A 21,480-nucleotide genomic window follows, 5' to 3' on the forward strand; every position below is an offset into this window, starting at 1 on the left:
AGGAAAATGGGTGGTGAAGGAGGCACGTGGTGGAGGAGACAGGTGGTGTGGAGACAGGTGGAGGAGGCACGTGGTGGAGGAGACAGGTGGTGTGGAGACAGGTGGAGGAAACAGGTGGTGGAAGAGGAGAAAGGTAGTGAAGAGACAGAGGAGGATGAGGAGGAGGAGGAATGGGGAACGTGCCTAGACACATGGTGGTTGATGCCGGGGTAAATTGGACCACATCTCCACGACGGATCACTGAGGTGTTGACTTCCGGCCACCAAAATTACGACACACACACACACACACACACACACACTTATTGTCTACACTGTACAATAATCACACAGGAGTGAAATAGACCACTTCTAAATACCTCATAAGACAGTCATATCATCCGTCCATTCCTCCGCCCGTCCGCAACCTTTTCCCGTCTACACCATGACATAAGAATCATAGACTATAACTTAAATAAACAATAACACTAGATGGATCAGATATTTTCCCTACAAATGCAAATAACAATCTCAACTAAACTACAGCCACTTTAGGTCACCCTTAACAACTGTCACAATCCAAACTACTTGACAGTTGGTGGTTAAGGAAGAGATCATCACCACGACGATTCACTTATAAAATCAGTCAACTAATGAGAATGGTGATCATTATTATGGCTGGACAACACACATAATGGGGTAAAGATTTAATCGAGAAGTCACAGTAACTTGTACCCGTTTCTGAGGTCCAGATTCACATGGTAAAAGATGAAATAAACGAAATATAACTAAATTTACCTCTCCTCCACTTCGACCCCCCCCCCCACCAGAGAGGTGTTATAAATGACTTACTATGTTGATGGGGATCTTATCTACTATTACGCTGTTGTGTTATTGCATCATACACACTTTTATCATTACTGTAATTATGCAAAAGAAAATAATTACAAAAAATAACAGTAAAATAAAAAATAAAAAAATAAAAAAATAAATAAAAAAGTAAAATAAAATATAAAATAAATCAGAAAATAGAAAACACGTATTGATACATTAAGAGGTCATATTAGGGGTTCAAAGGTCAAAGTTCAAAAGTTCCATAAGACATTTATTTGGAACTTTTGAGTACATGAACAACACGTGCTTTGTATCTATAGGCCTAAACATATGGTACACCAACTCTGAACCTCTGATATGATTCCTTAGTACCAGAATCACAGGAAGTGGGACAGTACCAGAATCACAGGAAGTGGGACAGTACCAGAATCACAGGAAGTGGGACAGTACCAGAACCACAGGAAGTAGGACAGTACCACAAAGCGAGAGGAGTGTAATTAGTAAAGTGCGAAAGAAAGAAGAAAGTGTCGAGGAGGAGGAAGAGGAGGAGGGGGAAGAGAAAAGGTGGGGGGAGGGGAAGGAGGGTAAACACGTCAGACACACACTACTGGAGGAGGAGGAGGAAGAGAAAAGGTGGGAGGAGGGGAAGGAGGGTAAACACGTCAGACACACACTACTGGAGGAGGAGGAGGGAGGTGACGGGTGACAGACCGTACACCAGCCGCCTCTCCTACAGTCACGCCGCCTACATCCTGCCCTGTCCGCCCACCATATCCACCCACACCCATCACCATCAGTCCATCACCACAGCTAAGAGTGATTGTTGTTGTTGTTGGTGATGGTGGTAGCGGTGGTGGTAGTGGTAGTGGTGGTGATGGTCTTCTTCTTTCAACACACAAAATAAATCAAAATAAATTACCCAAACATAAAGTTTTAATTACCTTACCTAAAAGTTTTTTTTTTACCTGCATTGTATAATATATATGCTAACTCCCTGTAAACTAGTATGATGATTTAATTGAATATCTATCTATCTATCTATCTATCTATCTATCTATCTATCTATAATATTTAGTCATTTTTCTATCTAATGCTTCCTATCATATATAAGCACAAACTTCTTAACAGTAGCCACAAACAAGCGTGGTTAATTTAGTTACAAAGTACACCTCTTATAACAAACTCCTTCGTACAACTGTTACCTCATCAACAGCAATGGAGAAAAACACATACACTAAAATACACATACACAAAAAAAAAACACACAAACATCAAAACACAAACACCAAAATCACATAAATACTATATATATATACAAATACAAAAAGAAAACAAACATCATTAAACATAAAAACACAAAGTACACACACACACAAAACAAACACAAACATCAAAAATCACACAAAAAAACACCAAAAAACAAACATACAGTTACTATACTAATATAAATCTGGGTAAAGCAACTCCATTCAACAAGTGGCCCATGTGGAAGAGACTGAACCAAAATGTCAAAAAGAGCTGGAGCGGTTGACCATGCACTATACCGTGATCTCTGGTTCCACTACACCATACTGTTAGCCAAGTTCAACACGCTTCATATGACAACACGTATATGTATCTTGGGTCTACAGGTAAGTCAAGGTGTGGAGGTAATTAGTGAGTGCAGGTATGGATCCTCAGTACAGTGTTGCCAGGTCAGGGTCTCAGCTTTAAGGCAACAACACATAAGGTAGTTTCTTGTTGTTTTGGTCTGTCTTTTATTCTATGGTCGAAGATGATGTAGAATCTCATTATATTTATATTATTTACACAACATTGCTCGCTACAAAGGACCAAATTCACCATAAAGTTTCCAATATTCAATTAATGACACTCTCAAGGAAAAACTTTACTTTTTGTATCCAAACATTATGAAAGCATTTCCAGGATAAATAGCATATCCTCCAACCAAATATCCGAGAAACATACCAGTTATTTTTTGTTTTTTAATATGTGTGTGGGCAACAGCCAGGATCAACACTGGCACCTTGTAGTGTTATTCTTAGACACACTTCCTGGATGGTCACCACACTGCCTGTCTGCTAGCTAGCCCTCATTAATGTTGTCTCCGTATGGCTGACTTATGACTTACAGTAAGATCAATTATAATAAATAAAAAAAATTGATGACCCTCGACGGTAAGACTGCCTGAGGGAGGGAACACCTGAGAGGGAGGGAACACCTGAGAGGCAGCGAGTGACGTGTGAGCGTGACAGACCTCCAACAAGTGTGGTTCTCAGTAATGCATTTTGAAAATTTTAAGGTAACAAACATTCCACAGCTCGGCCAGCACACCACTGGTTTGGCCTTTCATAACCACGATCAGGAGTTTAGCCTTGACCGACCTCTAACACAATGAACCAGGGTCACAGAGAGAGACACAAACATTCAGCCTTCAGGTATAGGAACAGACTAAGACTTCTCATCACACACACTGTACATCTCTGTTATTGTGACATCCAAAGACAAGGTAAAAAGTGAGTCTTATCTGCGTATGGCGGTGATAACATCTCCCAACCGTTTAATTCAATCATAAGCAAGAGGCACTGACGTAAGATCATTAAAAAAACTGTACTAAAAATATCAATTCATAAGTTCTAAGTATCTGGCAGTGACAGAGACGATGATGACGAAAAGCAACATTAGTGTCTTCTAGTTTCTTTTACAACTTCAAAACATTTAATGAGACCAAGTGAGGGACAACAACAACAAGTTTAGTGGGCTTCCTCCTATTCAAAACACCGTGGGCTGGCCGTCACCACTCTCACCTCACATCACCTTTACTCCCACACACACACACACACGCGCAGGTCCATTGACAGTCTCCCTCAGTAGCTTTCCGACGAAGGAGTAATTACCACCTTCACTATCTGGGCTATTCATAACTGGGAGCCCGGGGAGTGTGGCTTATAATTACATTACATTACTTGTATAGTTATTTCCCCACAGTCGATATTACGATTCAAATTTTAATGGCTTTCTTGCATTACTTTATCCCTGTCATCTTGAAGCATTTGTAATGTATTAATAACCGCAGTGTACTAATTAGCCTTAATTTATGTCAAGCAGACCATTATGATGACCTGATTATGTCGTTCAGGAAGTCAAGACAGCAACGAGGCACCGACCCCCAGACAGTACCGTACCCTAACATAACACCGTACCCTAACACAGCACCGTACCCTAACACAGCACTGACCCTCATACAGCACCGTACCCTAACATAACACCGTACCCTAACACAGCACCGTACCCTAACACAGCACTGACCCTCATACAGCACCGTACCCTAACATAACACCGTACCCTAACACAGCACCGTACCCTAACTTTCAACATAGCCTACGCCCTAGCACCGTACCCCCGCACCAACACCCACCTAACACTTACAGCACACCACGTACCCTAACTCCTTGCCCAAGCCCTCATACAGCACCAATACAGCTCAATCAATAGCCACAAACACTAATTACTTTTACATACCATCCAATACAGCATTACCCGAACTCAGCACCTGAAAGTCTGCAGTACCATCACGACCACTTAACAGCCACCCACACAGCACCACACAACAACCCACACAGCGCTACACAACAGCCACCCCACACAGCACACCCTTAACCACCCACACAGCACCACCTGCCAGCCACCCACAGCACCACAACACCACCCACACAGCACCACACAACAGCCACCCACACAGCACCACACAGCATACCCACACAGCACACCACACAACAGCCACCACACAGCACCACACAACAGCCACCCACACAGCACCACACACAACAGCCACCCACACAGCACACCACCCAAGCAACCACCCACCCCACAGCACCACACACAACAGCCACCCACAGCACCCACAACGCAGCACCACACACGACCTTGGTAACACCCCTGTCTAGCACCTGTAAAAAACAGTGAAAAAGTTAATTAAGCAGGGGTCCAAGGAAGGAAGGGAAGGAGGGGGGGTTCAGGAGGAGGAAGGGAGAGAGAAATGGGGGTGGTATGGAGGAAATGGGGAAGGTAAAAGGCAAAGGCAGCAGTTATCCCTCAGCAGCAACAGCAGGAAACGTGCCGTGGTTGGCTTCCCTCAGATAAGATTTTCAAGGCTGTTCTGGGCAGTCGAGCATCACCCCCCAAGTCGACCCCTCACGTGTTGACGCGACCCACATCACTTTCCCTCAGTCTCCGCCACTGGGAGGAGGAGATGAGAGAACAGGAAGAAGATGAGGAGAGAAAAGAGAGGATAGGAGAAGAGGAAAGAGACGAGAGAACAAGAGGTAAAGGAGGAAGGAGACGAGAGGACAGAAGGTGCAGGAGGTAGGAGACGAAAGGACAGGAGGAATAGGAGCAAGGAAGAAGACGAGAGAACAGGAGGAAGAGGAGGAAAGATACAAAAGGACAGGAAGAAGACGCAGAAAGAGACGAGAAGGTCAGGGAGAGGAAAACAATACTGAAAAGGGAATAGAAGGAGGAGGAGGTGGAGGACAAGAGAGCAAATGGAACAAGACTATGCCGAGAGGACCAGATGAGGAGGAAGAAGAAAATAAAGCAAGAGGAAGAAGATGATAAGGGGGAAGATGGAGAAGAAAACCATGGGAAAAAGAGGAGGAATATGAAAAAAAAAGTCAAGAAAAGGAGGAAAAGAAGGAAGAGGAAAAATTTTGAAGCAGTAGGAGGAGGAGGAGAGTGAAGTATAAGACGAAAGGAAAGGAGAAGGAAGATAAGGACGTAAAAATAAAAATAAATCCTCCTGGGTATGATAAAGAGGAAAACAAAGTAAGAGGAGGAAGGGAGTGGGAAGGGGGAAAAAGGGTGAGGAGTGGGGGGAAGGAGGAGAAAAGGGAGGAAGAAAAGGAGGAGATGGGTTGGTGAGGATGTTGACAAGATGTGGAGCAAGAGGAGAAGTAATCATGCCAACAGTATATATCATGTGATGTCTTGTTGATGACGAAGATTAAAATGACATAAATGATGATAATAATTACGAGAAAAAATAATAAGCAAAGTATGGTAGTAAGTGTGTGTGTGTGTGTGAGGGGGGGGGGTAGTGTGCGTGTGAGTGGTCCCTGTTAGCGTGCGGTCCATGACAATGTGTGTGAGAGCAAAGCCATTGGTGCGAGGAGAGAATGCACGCAACACCAGCCACCTGGGACGCACGCAACCAAGATTAAAGCAACGCTCTGCACACAACGCCGGCCAACCCAGACCCCGCCACGCACACATACACACCCCACCCCTCTCACCCTAATAGTCTCACGGCCATATCTAGTTTAGAAAAACCTTGTACCCCCCACCCCGACCCCACCCGACCCCAACTTCCCCATTTCGGCAGAACTGAGAACACACACACTGTGGTATCAACTCTTGAGACCTGACACGTCCATGGATCTGGGTAAGCTGTCGAGATGTTAAACCAATGTGTTAGTCGTGTGTGACCTTGCTTCCGAGTCTGTCCAAGAAACATACACATTATGATGGAATGAACTGGTCTTATACATCACCGCTTAAAAAAAAAATCATACTATACCTCAGGAAAAATACTTTAATCCATTGTAACTGTGTAAAGAAAATCAGTCTTTTGTTTATGATTTCGGGCACTCCTGACACTTAATTACCTTACGACACGCGAGCTTTTGGACAGCTTGTTGATCATATGTTGCTGTTATACCGTGAAGAAGGTTAATACAGTACACGTTAACACACACGATAATAACGACTTCATAAAGAGAGCGAGTAACAGATGACGTTGTAGTGTTCATATCCTATTTTCTGCGGGTTGGTACACTCTCAGGTAAAACTCCAAATTAAGTGTCTTAAATCAACTTATTAAACAAAGATAACCTGAACTAGTTACCAAAGAAACAACAAAAACCATTGTTGGTCTTGTGTTAACGTTATTACGTCATTAAGTCTTGTGGCTGGTAAAAACATAACTGGTCACGGTGGCCCCACGCGGCGTCTGTCATCACCTACAGTCAACAGTGTTACATGTTAATCTTTATGCTCGTGAAATATCTTATGTTTACACAGCCATGACTCGGTCGTCTGACTTAAATGTCCTGTTCTAAGGTCGTATCTTTATTTGCAGTTGAGAATGAAAGTTTACGGTTGAAAAACTGAACAAAAAATACAGGAAGTTTAATGTGGTTTATGATTCTGCAAACAGTGGTAGTGACATATGGAGCACGACAACACCCTGCCGTAAGGAAGGAAGGCCTGCACGTAATACTCACCCATGAAATATGTAATGAATTACTGTGTCGTGGAAGACCCCTGACACATTACAGGGAGTCAACGTGATGTGTGGATATAACACACGATTCCTGACCCAACTGTCGACGGTTAGTGTCACGCTCAGACACTGGTTGTCGTGCTCCCAGTCGATCCAGATGTAGACTACGTATACTACCTTTACACATAAGGAAGAGAACATATTTAAAATGCTGTACCGGCTATAGTATCACCTTATGTATTGTAGGCGTAGTTTTCAGTGTGCTGTATCCACACTGCCCCAATGAGACCCAGTCCCGTCCATGATCATAAAGCAACTTCTTTTATTATCAATATCAAAATAACACACACACACACACACACACACACACACACACACACACACACACACACACACACACACACACACACACACACACACACACACACACACACACACACACACACAAAACACCTTGAGGTAAAATAAACTTATCGTGAGGTGATCTCAAAGTTTGTTCAGGGGGAAAATATTTATATTTCGACCAAAAATGTCTATAAACGTGCCAATTATTGTTTACTTAAAAAATAAAGAAACATCTCCTAATTGCCCTCTCCATCACACCCACCAAGTATGGCTAAACCCTCTAGCCCACCAGGAAACCCACTTCACCCCCACCCCACTAGGAAACCCACTTCACCTCACCCACTAGGAAACCCACTTTACCCCTACACCCCACTCGAAGCCCACTTCACCCCCACCCCAATTAGAAACCCACTTCCACCCCCCCACCCAACTAGGAAACCCACTTCACCCTCACAATTCCCACTAGGAAACCCACTTCACCCCCACCCCACTAGAAACCCACTTCACCCCCAAGCCCACCAAGAAACCCACTTCACCCTACCCTATTAAAGGAAAACCCATTTCATCCCACGCCAACAGGAGACCCACTTCACCCCCACCCCACTAGGGAAAACCCACACTTCAATTCCCCACACCAGGAGACCCTCGCCAGCGCTGGAAGGTAAGGAGGACGGCCGCCGCCAAGTGTCACGTTCTCACGTTGGTGGGTTGAAGGTAAATATGGATTAGTTAGCAGAACTGTGGTAGTGGTCACGAGCAACCCCCTTCCCCCCACCCTACCCAAGACACCACTCCCTACACTACTTCCCACTCCCTACACTACTCCCCAAACTCCTCCCCATAATCTACACCTCCTGCACCGCTCCACACACTACACCCTATTCCACACAGCCTCTTTACCACTCTTCCCCACCAACTCAGCTCTACTCCCCACACCCGTAGCCTTCTGCTCTTCTTTCCTGGCCTACTCCCTACTCCTTACTATCGTGCCTTCTTCTTCTTCTTCTTCTTCTTCTTCTTCTTCGGGAAAGAAGGAAAGTTTTGAGGTGGGACACTGGGAGGAAGAGAAGACTCGAGGGGAGGGAGGAAAGAGAAGACTAGAGGTGCAGGAGGAAGGAAGGAAGAGAAAACTCAAGAGGAAGGCGGGAGTAAAAGAAAAATAAGAGCGGGTGATAGACAACGAGCCCAAAAAGTGAGGTAGAAGCTTAAACAAACACATACCTGAGGGAAGAAGAGGAGGAGGATGGTCGCGGGAGGAGCCAAGAGGAGGAGGTAGAAGAGGCACGCGGGAGGAACCAAGAAGAGGAGGAGGATGATGATCGCGGGAGGAGCCAAGAAGAGGAGGAGGTAGAAGAGGCACGCGGGAGGAACCAAGAAGAGGAGGAGGATGATGATCGCGGGAGGAGCCAAGAGGAGAAGGAGGTAGAAGAGGCTCGCGGGAGGAACCAAGAGTCAGTGATAGACACACAAACATGTACCAGCAAACACACAAGTTCTGGATCAGTGACGCAGGGGACAACATGATGCTTATGAGGAAAGGAGAGAAGGTTTAGGTAGGGAGGAGAGGAGGGAGGAGAAGAGGGGTGGGGAGAGGGGGAAGAGGGGAGGGGGGAGAAAGAGGGGGGAGAGGGGGAGGAAGAGGGGGAGAGGGGAGAAGAGGGGGAGAGGGGGAGAAGGAGGATTGGTTGGGGTGGAGGTGAGGAGGAAGAGTTGGGAGTGAGGTGAGGGTGAGCTGGGGAGGGCCGTGGGGTAGGGGGAGGAGTTATCCGGAGGGGTGGGTGAGGTACGGGAGGAGAAGCGGTGGGAGAGGGAGGGGATGAAATGAGGAGGGGGGATGAGATGAGGGGAGAAGGGTTTGTGGGAGTGAGAGGAGGGGGGGGTAGTGGGGGATGTGCGTCAGGGAAAAGAAGAGTGAGTAGCAGGGGTTGGTGTGGGAGGGGGAGAGAAGGAGGGTTGGGGAGGAGGAGGAAGGGAGAGAAGAGTAGGGAAATGCCCAGTAGAGGGGGGGGGGAGGGGAAACAGAAGCTGCATCAAAGAAAATGAGAGAGAGAGAGAGAGAGAGAGAGAGAGAGAGAGAGAGAGAGAGAGAGAGGCCATGTCTATGTCGATACAACATGACCCAGAAGCCATTCCCCCGTAAGCAATTTGGATATTTTTGGTACAAGTTTATGGCCGGTGGAGTCAATGGATGATTAAGACTATTTTTAGGTGGTGGTGGTTAGTAATAGTGGTAGGTGGTGGTGATGGTAGGTGGTGGTAGGTGATGATGGTGGTAGGTGATGGTGGTGGTGATGATGATGATGGTAAAGGTAATGGTGGTGGTGGTGGTGGTGGGGATAGGAGATGGTGGCAGGTGGTGGTAGGTGATGGTGGTGGGTGGTGGTTCATGATGGTGGTAGAGGCTATAGTTAGTAGTAGTAGTAGTGATGGTGGTGATGGTACCAGTCAGTAGCGGCCACGGGTAATATAAGGGCGAGGAATATATTATGATTATAACGGGCGGGAAGGAACCTGAGCCCCCCGACATTGACTGCACGCAAGAGCAACTTTGGGGGAGGTAAGTAGGCACGCACATGCTCTAGTCCAGCCAATCTATCAGGAAATGGGAGCCACGACCCTAAAATAAACTGCAGCGAAATTTTTGAGCTGCTTTTAGCTATGCAGTCCAATGTCAGCCTTTCTTGACCTGACTGATGAAGGTTGTAAGGGCAGTTTAACGCAGACATACAGTAATTTGTGGTCATATTTGTTTTAAGTTAAGAGGAAGGCCAGATGAATCAAAAAGAAAAAAAAAATGATGTAAAAAGATTCAAAAAATTCCACAAAAAATTATCCAACCTTAAAATAGCACTTAAAGACACACAGGAGAGAATATCATAATACAACAAATATGGAGTGTTGGTAGTCACGTATTCCCTGGTGATCTTCAACCTCTCTCTCTCTCTCTCCTGTAATTCACACTGTGTGGTAATAATCTACTGTACAATTTATTACCACCATGCAAATCTTTACTAGAGGCTGACCCAAGCATCATTTCTTCACATTCAAACACTATTGAATGATGGAAGTCTCTGCCTTTGCTGACCGTGACCACATTAATTAAAGTCTTTCATTTCCATTTACCATTTTACTACCAGATTACGGTGATAAAGGCGGTTGTCGTGTGGCAGACGGCCAGGGTATAATTCTCTTTGAATGCCATATAACGTACTGAAGAAAAAACTATGATATTCTGCAGTAAACGATGACCAGCCTTTGTGACCATCTGGCCCCCACCTGTTGTCCCAGCAACCTGTGATGGTGACGTTTCTTCTCCTACCTTTCTGTGTGGCGATAAAGGTAGTAAAGAAATCTCGAAGAAAAGACTAAATAACAGAGAGAACGGTGGTGTAGAAATACCCACTTACAAACGTACTATAGTATAAAACGTATTTCTTAACATCCACCATAATCCACAACACTTCATAATATTTCACTGTCCATAAACTGTTTAGTCACCATGCCATGTACACCTCACAGGCTTAATTTACTCATTTCATTCCTCATTCTTATCAAAACAAGTGTAGTAGTAGTAGTAGTGAACCAGCCTGTAAAAAATCAGTCACACATTCATATCACCAGTCATAAAATATCAAGCGAAAATTATACTGGGAAAACAATTATTTTGACAAGTATCATGGGCCGGGCTGTCATCATTCTATCAGTTGGACAGCCCACCAAGCTCTCCCCATCCTTCACCTATAAACACACTTGAATATGACACTTGCTCTTCCACCCTCCCCCCCTCCCCCACCCCCGCTTCGTGTTTCAACCTGTACCTCGAATAGATTTCCATTATGCGAAAACTGTTATCGTTGTTTTTAATTGATGATTCAAGGGTCAGAGAGAAGACCCGATGGTATGGGGAATGGTAGCAAATATGAATGACTTTCTTTACACTAATATTATTCATCAATCTTTTTCACCCTATTCAATTCTCCTATTACATAAAGCGTACCTATTATATTGGCTATTTTTAGTTAGCATAATGCCTCCTACCCTTCCTAACTTGACCTGTGGATATTTTTCGAGCAAGAGGGAGGTTTTCTTGTCAAAGGCGGCATAAAAACAGACAATAACTCACGCTCGGCCACACGTGTTTAAGTAAGTGTATCAGTATGAGGAAATATCATGGCTTAGATATCACGCTAATTTACATATTGGTATTATTTAAATTAATAATACAAAATTAAATACCCCACACAACAAAATCACTTCATTTTACCTATTGTGCGAATGATTGTCCTTATGTCTGTCCATTTCTTCTTAGTCTCTCTCTCTCTCTCTCTCTTCTTTTCATGTCATTTTTCCTTCCTTCTCTTCCACTATACCGCGTCCCTCCCACCTCACCTTCCCTCACAATAATAACCACTGCCCCCAGCTCCCAGAAGCCATAACTGCTCCGTTCCTATATATATGACCCGGAAACAAAGGCTCCTTCCACCCGACTGACTTCCTTGAGTGTGTCTATATTATTATTATTATTATTATTAGTATTAGTAGTAGTAGTAGTAGTAGTAGTAGTAGTAGTAGTACAGTATTTTTATCATCGCCGATATAAGATCCAACACAAACACCACCAACCTACACCATCAACCTACACCATCAACCGACACCATCAGCCTACACCATCAACCGACACCATCGTGACCAGTAAATGCCCTTAACGTGACCCCTCCCTAAGACCCATTATTTACCTCTAACATACAGTATGTACCTCACCCCGCCTTGAAGCCAGTCCTCTAAGTACACTAACTGGATGTATAATTATGGCAGTGTAATAATACATACCAGTTATTTATACCAAAATCTACCAACCAATCTATTCAAGCATCATTCTGCCCTTTTTTAATCACAACCCAATCCGTTTTGACCCCCCTTCTGGCTATCCAAACGACCATAACACCCCCATCCCCTAGAGGCTAAGTGAACTCTTGTCTTCAGTGACCTTGTTCGACCTCAACACGCATGTCTACCCCTCCTCCCCCCACCCCACCCCTCCCCTCCCAAACCCCGACCTCATCGCGTGACAAAAACAATGAGAGTGAAACTGACACGAGACTCTTACTTCTCAACTCCTAAATGTGTGTAATCTCTCTCTCTCTCTCTCTCTCTCTCTCTCTCTGTACTGATTCATTATGTGTCTTTATTAGATAGATGACGTCAGTGTTTTACTACTATACTTTTATGTGTCGTCATTAAATGCATATCATTACAGGTGATCCACTACCATAACAACTAATCCACAACACCATAACAACTAATCCACAAACACCATAACCAATCCACAAACACCATAACAACTAATCCACAACACCATAACAACTAATCCTCAACACCATAACCAATCCACAAACACCATAACAACTAATCCACAAACACCATAACCAATCCACAAACACCATAACAACTAATCCACAACACCATAACAACTAATCCACAAACACCATAACAACTAATCCACAACACCATAACCAATCCACAAACACCATAACAACTAATCCACAACACCATAAAAATAATGACCAAATCATCTTTTTGTCTTCATAATATTCCTATCATGACATCTGTCCCACCTGACACTATAATGTTATTGTGTCAAGAGGTCGTCACCACTTATCACCCGTTATCTACCTCATGATAATTAATGAATGTTGTATAATTTACATTTTAACTCCTACAAATCATGACTTGCTTAATTAAACACGTATGACATTAATTACCTGACTTAGCATGTCACCAATTGAATCAAGAGGTTAAGGTAGAAATGACAAAAAAAAAAATTATTAAAGTATATTTCTATAACTTAGACCGAGTAGTTATGGACAGATGTGGACAGGTACCAAGCAGACGTGGACAGGTACCGAGCAGATCTAGACAGGTACTATTGACAGGACAGAGGTATATGACAGAGAAGGTATGAATGGGTACTATAGGATGTGTGACCAAAGTAGAACGGGTAGGGGGAGGTGATCGGGTAGGGGCCGGGTGATAGGGTAGGGGCCGGGTGAGCGGGTAGAGGCCGAGTGAGCGGGTAGGGGCCGGGTGAGCGGGTAGGGGCCGGGTGATAGGGTAGGGGGTTGGGAGGGCAGGTACGGGTGGTAGGGGGGTATGGCGGCAAATGAGGCGTTTCCTGGATAAAGCCACACAACAGGATGAACCATAAACGGGATACAACGGCGGGCATCCTCATATCCTTGTCCCCTTCAGACCTCCTACTGGCATGGGGCTATATCCATGACACCCACGCCTACGTCACATCCGAGCCACACCCACGCCTACGTCACATCCGAGCCACACCCACGCCTACGTCACATCCGAGCCACACCCATACTTACGTCACATCTGAGTCACACCCACACTTACAGTAAAATTACATCCTGGCCACACCCACGCTTACGTCACATCCCATTTACATCCACACGTACGTCACATCCGAGCCAGTCCCACACCCATCTCATATCCGAGCTACACCCACACCTAAGTCACATCTCATCTACACCCACACATACGTCACATCTCATCTACACCCACACCTACGTCACATCTCATCTACACCAATACCTACGTCACATCCGAGCCACACCTACACCTACGTCACATCTCATCTACATCCACACCTACGTCACATCCGACCCACACCTACGTCATAGCCGACCCACACCTGTCACTTCCGAACCACATCAATGCTCACTGCCACACCATGTCTAGTATCGGTTCATATTCACCTTTGAGCCACACCCGCAGATGCTCGCCCTCCACAGCCACCACACACAGACCACAACCACATTTAAGTCACACTTAGAACAGCGCCACACTGTAACTTTATCAAAACACACACACAACCCCGGGCAGTACTACAAGACCATCAATACCATCTATATCATTAGGTAGCCGTCTAATACCACCTATAGCTGGGAGATACTCATAGTTATTACTCGACTCAGACACACCTGGAATTACCTCTGCCCCTCTCGATAAAATCCCTGGAATCATCTGACTTGAGGTAGGACACTGGAATTATCATCTTCCTTCTTCCCTCCTCCTCTATTCTCTCTCTCTTTCCCTCTGCCTCCTTTATTTCCCCTCTTCCTCCTCTACTCTCCTCCTTTCCGCTTCCTTCTCCATTCTCCCTCTCTCCTCCATTTTCCTCTCTTCCTCCTCTACTATCCTTTTTCTCTTCCCCTACTCTCCCTCTTTCCTCTCTTCTCCCTCCACTTTCCCTCTTTCCTCTCCTCCTCCTCCACCCCCCCAACCCTCTTTCCTCTCCTGCTCCTCCACCCTCCCTCTTTTCCCTTCTCCTCTTTCCTCTCCATTCCTTCACAATCCCCCTCTTCTCTCTTACCACTGGTTGGGTTTCAGAATTACCCACTTGGTCTTGGCTAACATTTCGAAGTGCTTAAGCCTGATAATTGTAATGGGATTATTATGCCTCATTATGCAGAGAATGTTATGAAAGAAACAAGACCCTGACATACACTTGGTCTAATTTACATAATCTTACATCAAACCTAGGGATCAGTGCGGGAGGGTAATTACTGCACTTTAGATACAATGACTTATCGGAGTAAGCGATCTTTTTTCATCCTCTCCAAGTTGATAACGTCAAGATGGCCCCCAAGGGTGAAGTAATTTATGCATGCTAATATCTCTAATTACATCTTAACTACCCGATAATCTCATCAAATTTACGAACTACATTTTCTTTTATCAAGCAAAGTAAGAGTTAAGCAAGGTTACAGATCAAGAAGATTACGTAGATTCATAGAACTAAACTTTAAAAATGCTTCACCCTTTAAAAATTTTAACTTTGGAAAGTCATCGCTTAAAGAAATTAATACAGTATTGACCATAATAAGAGGTAATCGTGTACAAGGTCAAGGAAAGTGGGTTCCTAATACTCTGATCTTCCTAAAGTGTTTCTCGGGCGCGTTCTCCCATACTGAATGTCCTATGTGTTGTGGAGTCTTTTCTTACAACAGATTAGAAGTGTCTTTACGGCGGGTGGGTGGTTGGTTTGGTTGGTTGGTTGGTTGGTTGGTTGGTTGGTTGGTTGGTTAGAATGAATTTCAAAATGAACACCACAACTCCTGTTAAATAATAGGATAATTTACCCTAATTGTCCTAAATGCTTAAGTAGGTCACCAATTCATCAACAAGGTCACTTCATTACACGGTCAGTTAATTCTTAGGTATTCCTGCCTCGTGATAATAAATAATTCCAGTATTAAATTATTATGAACGAGTACGAAATAAATCGAGTTCTAGCAATTTGATATTTTTGTTCAATATCGCATCCAAACCCGAATCCTCACACACAGTGTATATATATATATATATATATATATATATATATATATATATATATATATATATATATATATATATATATATATATATATATATATATATATAAGATAAAATCACACGGGAAAGGAAACAACGGAGCACCTTAGTCTTTATTCAAAGTCTGAAGATGTCTTGAATAAACAACTAAGTCCATTGTTTCCCTTTCTCAAGATTTATCTTATCACGTTTTTCATTGTGGATCTACATGAGAAATATATATATATATATATATATATATATATATATATATATATATATATATATATATATATATATATATATATATATATATATATATATATATACCATTACTCAAATTCATGTTGACAGATTCGGTGTGTTTAATGAGACTGGATGCTATAATGTTCCTACTGACAAATGAATTACAAGGTAATATGAGGAAGCATTATCCCAGTCAATGCAATGCTTATTATCTCTCATATGAATGAACAGAGCATTAGATTCCTGGCCTGTCCAAACACTATATTTATGCTGTTTAATTCTAGTTATAAGATCTTTACCCGTCTGGCCTAAGTAGAACGTATTACATTCCTTGCAAATGCAGCCGCCGGCATTGTTGGAGGAGTTCTTAATTAACATTTGTTTTACAGTGCATGAGTTTTTAAATGTCACATTCACGTTCCAGGTTTTCAGTTGTACAGGAATTTGAGAGAAATTTAGTGTTAAATGACGATACTAATAGATTCTTATTGTCATAGTCTCATTAAACACACACACACACACACACATATATATATATATATATATAGTCTCATTAAACACACACACACACACACACACATATATATATATATATATATATATATATATATATATATATATATATATATATATATATATATATATATATATATATATATATATATATATATATAAAACACGGGGCAACCATACTCCACACGGAGGCAGCCATATACCACACGGGGGCAGCCATACACCACAAGGAGGCAGCCATATATACTACGGGGGCAGCCATAGAACACACGGGAGCAGTCATATACCACGGGGTCAGCCATACAACACGGTGCAGCCATATAACACGGGGGCAACCATATACACCACACAGAGGCATGCATACACCACACAGGAGCAGTCATATACCACAGGGTCAGCCATATAACACGGGCAGCCATACACACCACACAGGGGGACAACCATACACCACACAGGGGCAGTCATAAAACACAGGGGCAGCAATACACCACACACGGGGTCAGTCATAAAACACGGGGGCAGCCACTTACACACCACGGGGGGCAGCCATATAACACAGGCAACCATACACCACAGGAGCCATATACACCGCAGGGCAACCATACACCACAGGGGCATACTACCATATAACACACAGGGCAGTACACACCACACGGAACAGCCATACACCACACAGGGCAACCATACACCACACGAGGGCAGCCATATAACACAGGCAACCAATACCACACGAGGCAATCGTCATAAAACACAGGGGGCAGCCATACACACCACACAGGGGGCAGCCATATAACACAGGGCAGCCAATACACCACACGAGGGGGCAGTCATAAAACACAGGGGCAGCCACATACACCACACAGGAGCAGCCATACTACCACACACCACACAGGGGCAACCGCACCACACAGGGGGCAACCATATAACACAGGGCAGCAATACACCACACAGGAGCAACCATACACCACACGGGGCAGCCACATAACACAGGGGCAGCAATACACACCACACAGGAGCAGCCATACACCACACAGGGAGCAACCATACACCACACGGGGGCAGCCATACACCACACGGGGGGCAGCCATATAACACGGGGTTCACCTGTGCAACAAGAATGTCATTACACAAGAGCATTATTCCGGCGGGTGAGCGTGTCAATAAGAGAGCCCTTGCCGAAGACACGACTGTTATCCCGGAACGTGACCCTGCACACCAACGCCCACCTGCTGCCTCCACCTCCACCCACCAACCTGTATTTACCCCCACCTACCTACCTCCATCCACCTACCTACCTCCACCCACCTACCTACCTCTACCTATCTACCTACCTCCACCCATCTACCTATCTCCACCCATCTACCTACCTCCACCCATCTACCTGTACTTAACCTCCACCTCCATACCTACCTACCTACCTCCATCCACCTACCTACCTCCACCCACCTACCTACCTCTACCTATCTACCTACCTCCACCCATCTACCTATCTCCACCCATCTACCTACCTCCACCCATCTACCTGTACTTAACTCCATCCATCTACCTATCCCTACCTCCACCCACCTACCTCTCCCTCCACCCACCTAACTCTTGTTCACCCTCCCATCTACTATTTCTTCCACCCATAATCTCTCCAACCACCTACCTTCCACCTAACTACGTGTCCCTCCACCATCCTTTCCTGACATCTACCCACAACTCCCTCCACCTACTCCCCCGCCCACCTACTCCCCCGCCCACCCACCTACTCCTCCACCCACCCACCTACTCCTTAATAATGTTCCTTAATAATGGTATCGTGAGTGCCTGTTATCTCTCCTAATGAGGTTGTTGCCCTGCTGCTGACTACAGTGAGGGCTGTTGTAAGTATTGCTGATGACCCAGTTATTCTTGGCGGTGTTGATGAAAATACTACTACTACTAATAATAATAATAATAATAATAATAATAATAATAATAATAATAATAATAATAATAAAATACAAAACAACAATAATAATAAGAACAACAAAAGCAACAATAATAATAATAATCACAACAATGATAGTGAAACAACAACAATAATAAAAACAATAATTTAGTACAACAATAATAATGAAACAACAACAACAACCATAATGATAATAATGTACAATAATACAATACAACACCACCACAATACATCAAGAATGGTACAGACTATATTTACAGTTACAGAGACAAAGGCTATCCACTGTTCCTAGTGTTGTGGGTATTCTCTGCCTTCCTTCCTTACTACACGACTGTCTGTCTCACTCCCATACTGTCTTAACCCTTTCACCGCTTGTCACGCACTTGCCATTTTATTCTGACTACCGCCAAACGATTTTATTCAGCTTAGGGTAACCTCCCGCTGTGAAAGGGTTAATGAATACTTCTTTTTGTCCATCTGTCTGTCTTTCTATTTATTAATCTGTTTTCATTTTTACTATCCGATTGTCTGCCAGTTTGTCTATCCATGACATATCTGATTTCCTATTTTTCTTTATGTCTACCTGTCTGCCTCTCTACTAGCCTCCCTGTCTGCCTACCAGTCTGCCTCTCTACTAACCTACCAGTCTGCCTCTCTACTAGCCTCCCTGTCTGCCTACCAGTCTGCCTCTCTACTAACCTACCAGTCTGCCTCTCCACTAACCTACCAATCTGCCTCTCTACTAGCCTTTGCCTGTCTGCCAACCTTTAAGTATCCTGCTTGCATTTACTCTCACTGGCTGCCATTCCCAGGTGTCTAATGACCAGTTGTTTAATCACTCAATACAGCAGACAGCAACACGTCTTCTCCCGCAACACACTATCATCCCACACGCCTGCCACGCCATGTACCTTAACATACATGGTGCAACACACGACCGACCATCCCACACGCCTGCCACGCCATGTACCTTAACATACATGGTGCAACACACGACCGACCATCCCACACGCCTGCCACGCCATGTACCTTAACATACATGGTGCAACACGACCGACCATCCCACACGCCTGCCACGCCATGTACCTTAACATACATGGTGCAACACGCGACCGACCATCCCACACGCCTGCCACGCCATGTACAAAATACCAGGATTGGAAAAATTATGACTTTATAATAAAAAAAAAAAAAAAAAATTACGCTCATTATTTTCATCATCTAAGGCTTATTGAGGGTTAAATAAGAGAAAATTTAAGTACTACCTTACATGTTTAAGACAGAGGTATCCATGTAACTTGACATAACACTGATAAATTGTAATAATTGATTACAGCCTCCCAATATCTCACTTAATCAAGGACATAATTAGCCATAGGAACTTGATATAAATCTGATCAACCTTGTTACTGTAGATGACATATATGTGTGTGTGTGTGTGTGTGTGTGTGTGTGTGTGTGAGAGAAGGAAAGGACATATAACGAAAATTTATTCCAATATTTGTTAGTAATGGATATGTGAATTAACGTATATAGGTATAACGAATAACTAGGACCCCCTTGTACTACATCATAAATATTTGTATAATATCCACTGCAGCTCTAATACCAGAAAGAATATCAAGAGAAAAAAAAAAATTCAATTGTTGGTAAAAAAAAAAGTCATGATTTTTTTTATTCTGATTTAAATCGACCTAAATAACCTTGTACAAAACCCCACATTATCATCCCACACACATAAATCTAAACACGTACAGTACATTACAAAACACAACTACATTACACACCTGCACGCACGTCTCACATCACACTGATTGACCAGGTAGGAAAGTCAACAACCTACTTATGTAAAAGTGTTACATATGGTCCCTGAGGCGCTGACTGATATTATTGCCGACGCCAGAATCAATGAAGCTCTGTAACTCTCGCCAGCCACACCACCGAGATGAACCTTCACGTGCTGTGTGTGTGTGTGAGGTTAAGCTATTACCATCCGCTCACCTGGTATTGATCTGTGTTCCTTGTGGCTGCATTTGGTAATATTAGTCTTATATGGTGGGGATCACCTGAAGATTGAGAACCCCAGTTTAATTTACTGAGGATTAATCACCATAAAGTTTTAACTCTATCTTATTCTAACCTAAAGCCTCTCCTTCATTAATGCCTATTTTTTTTTCCAAGACCTCTATAAGTAATTAACTTATTAAAACAAAATTTTCAAAATCAAAGCAGATACACAATTTTGGGGGACCCCTAAACCGTTCGTTCAAAAATTTCAAACCATTATAAATTTATTTCATCATCAGATCATTCATTGTCTATTCCACTTAAAATAAGGTTTAATAAAACTTTGCAGGCATGACCATTACACTGGGTGCACTCTGAGGCGCCTGGCTTTTGAGGTAAAAATACAAATATTGACCCTTTTTTTTTAATCACTGAGAAGGTCTCCTTTCAGGTATACAGAATTACATATTTTAGTCAAACATGTGGTCCCTTAAACATGTGGTCCCTTAAACATGTGGTCCCTTAAACATATGGTCCCTTAAACATATGGTCCCTTAAACATGTGGCCCCTTTTAATGTGTTAAGTGTGTGGCCTCCCACACCAACTGGCCGCCACCTCATTTTCTTCCTCCTCCTCCTCCCTACTGCGTCATCCTCACACACTCGGACACACAGACTTACACAAAGCAAAAGCAGTAGGTGTAAAACTAACGACCCAGATATATGATTTTTTTTTAGGAGGAGGAGGGGGGGGGGGTAAGTTTAGTCGACCCATTACGTGCTTCTCCTGACCTAAATGATGGAAGCTTTTACGTGAGATTTATTTTTGGCCCAAGTTCTGCTGACGTCGCCAACTGATAAATTTTTCGTCGCATTTGCTCAGTTAGAAACTAAAGTAGTAAGTTTTTTTTTATGACCAAAACAATGTTTATATAGCCTTAATTATAATAAATTAATAGCTATATTATCATGGACGATAT

This window comes from Homarus americanus, unplaced genomic scaffold (genome assembly GCF_018991925.1).
Source record: "Homarus americanus isolate GMGI-L3 unplaced genomic scaffold, GMGI_Hamer_2.0 scaffold9431, whole genome shotgun sequence".
In the NCBI taxonomy this organism is placed as follows: Eukaryota; Metazoa; Arthropoda; class Malacostraca; order Decapoda; family Nephropidae; genus Homarus; species Homarus americanus.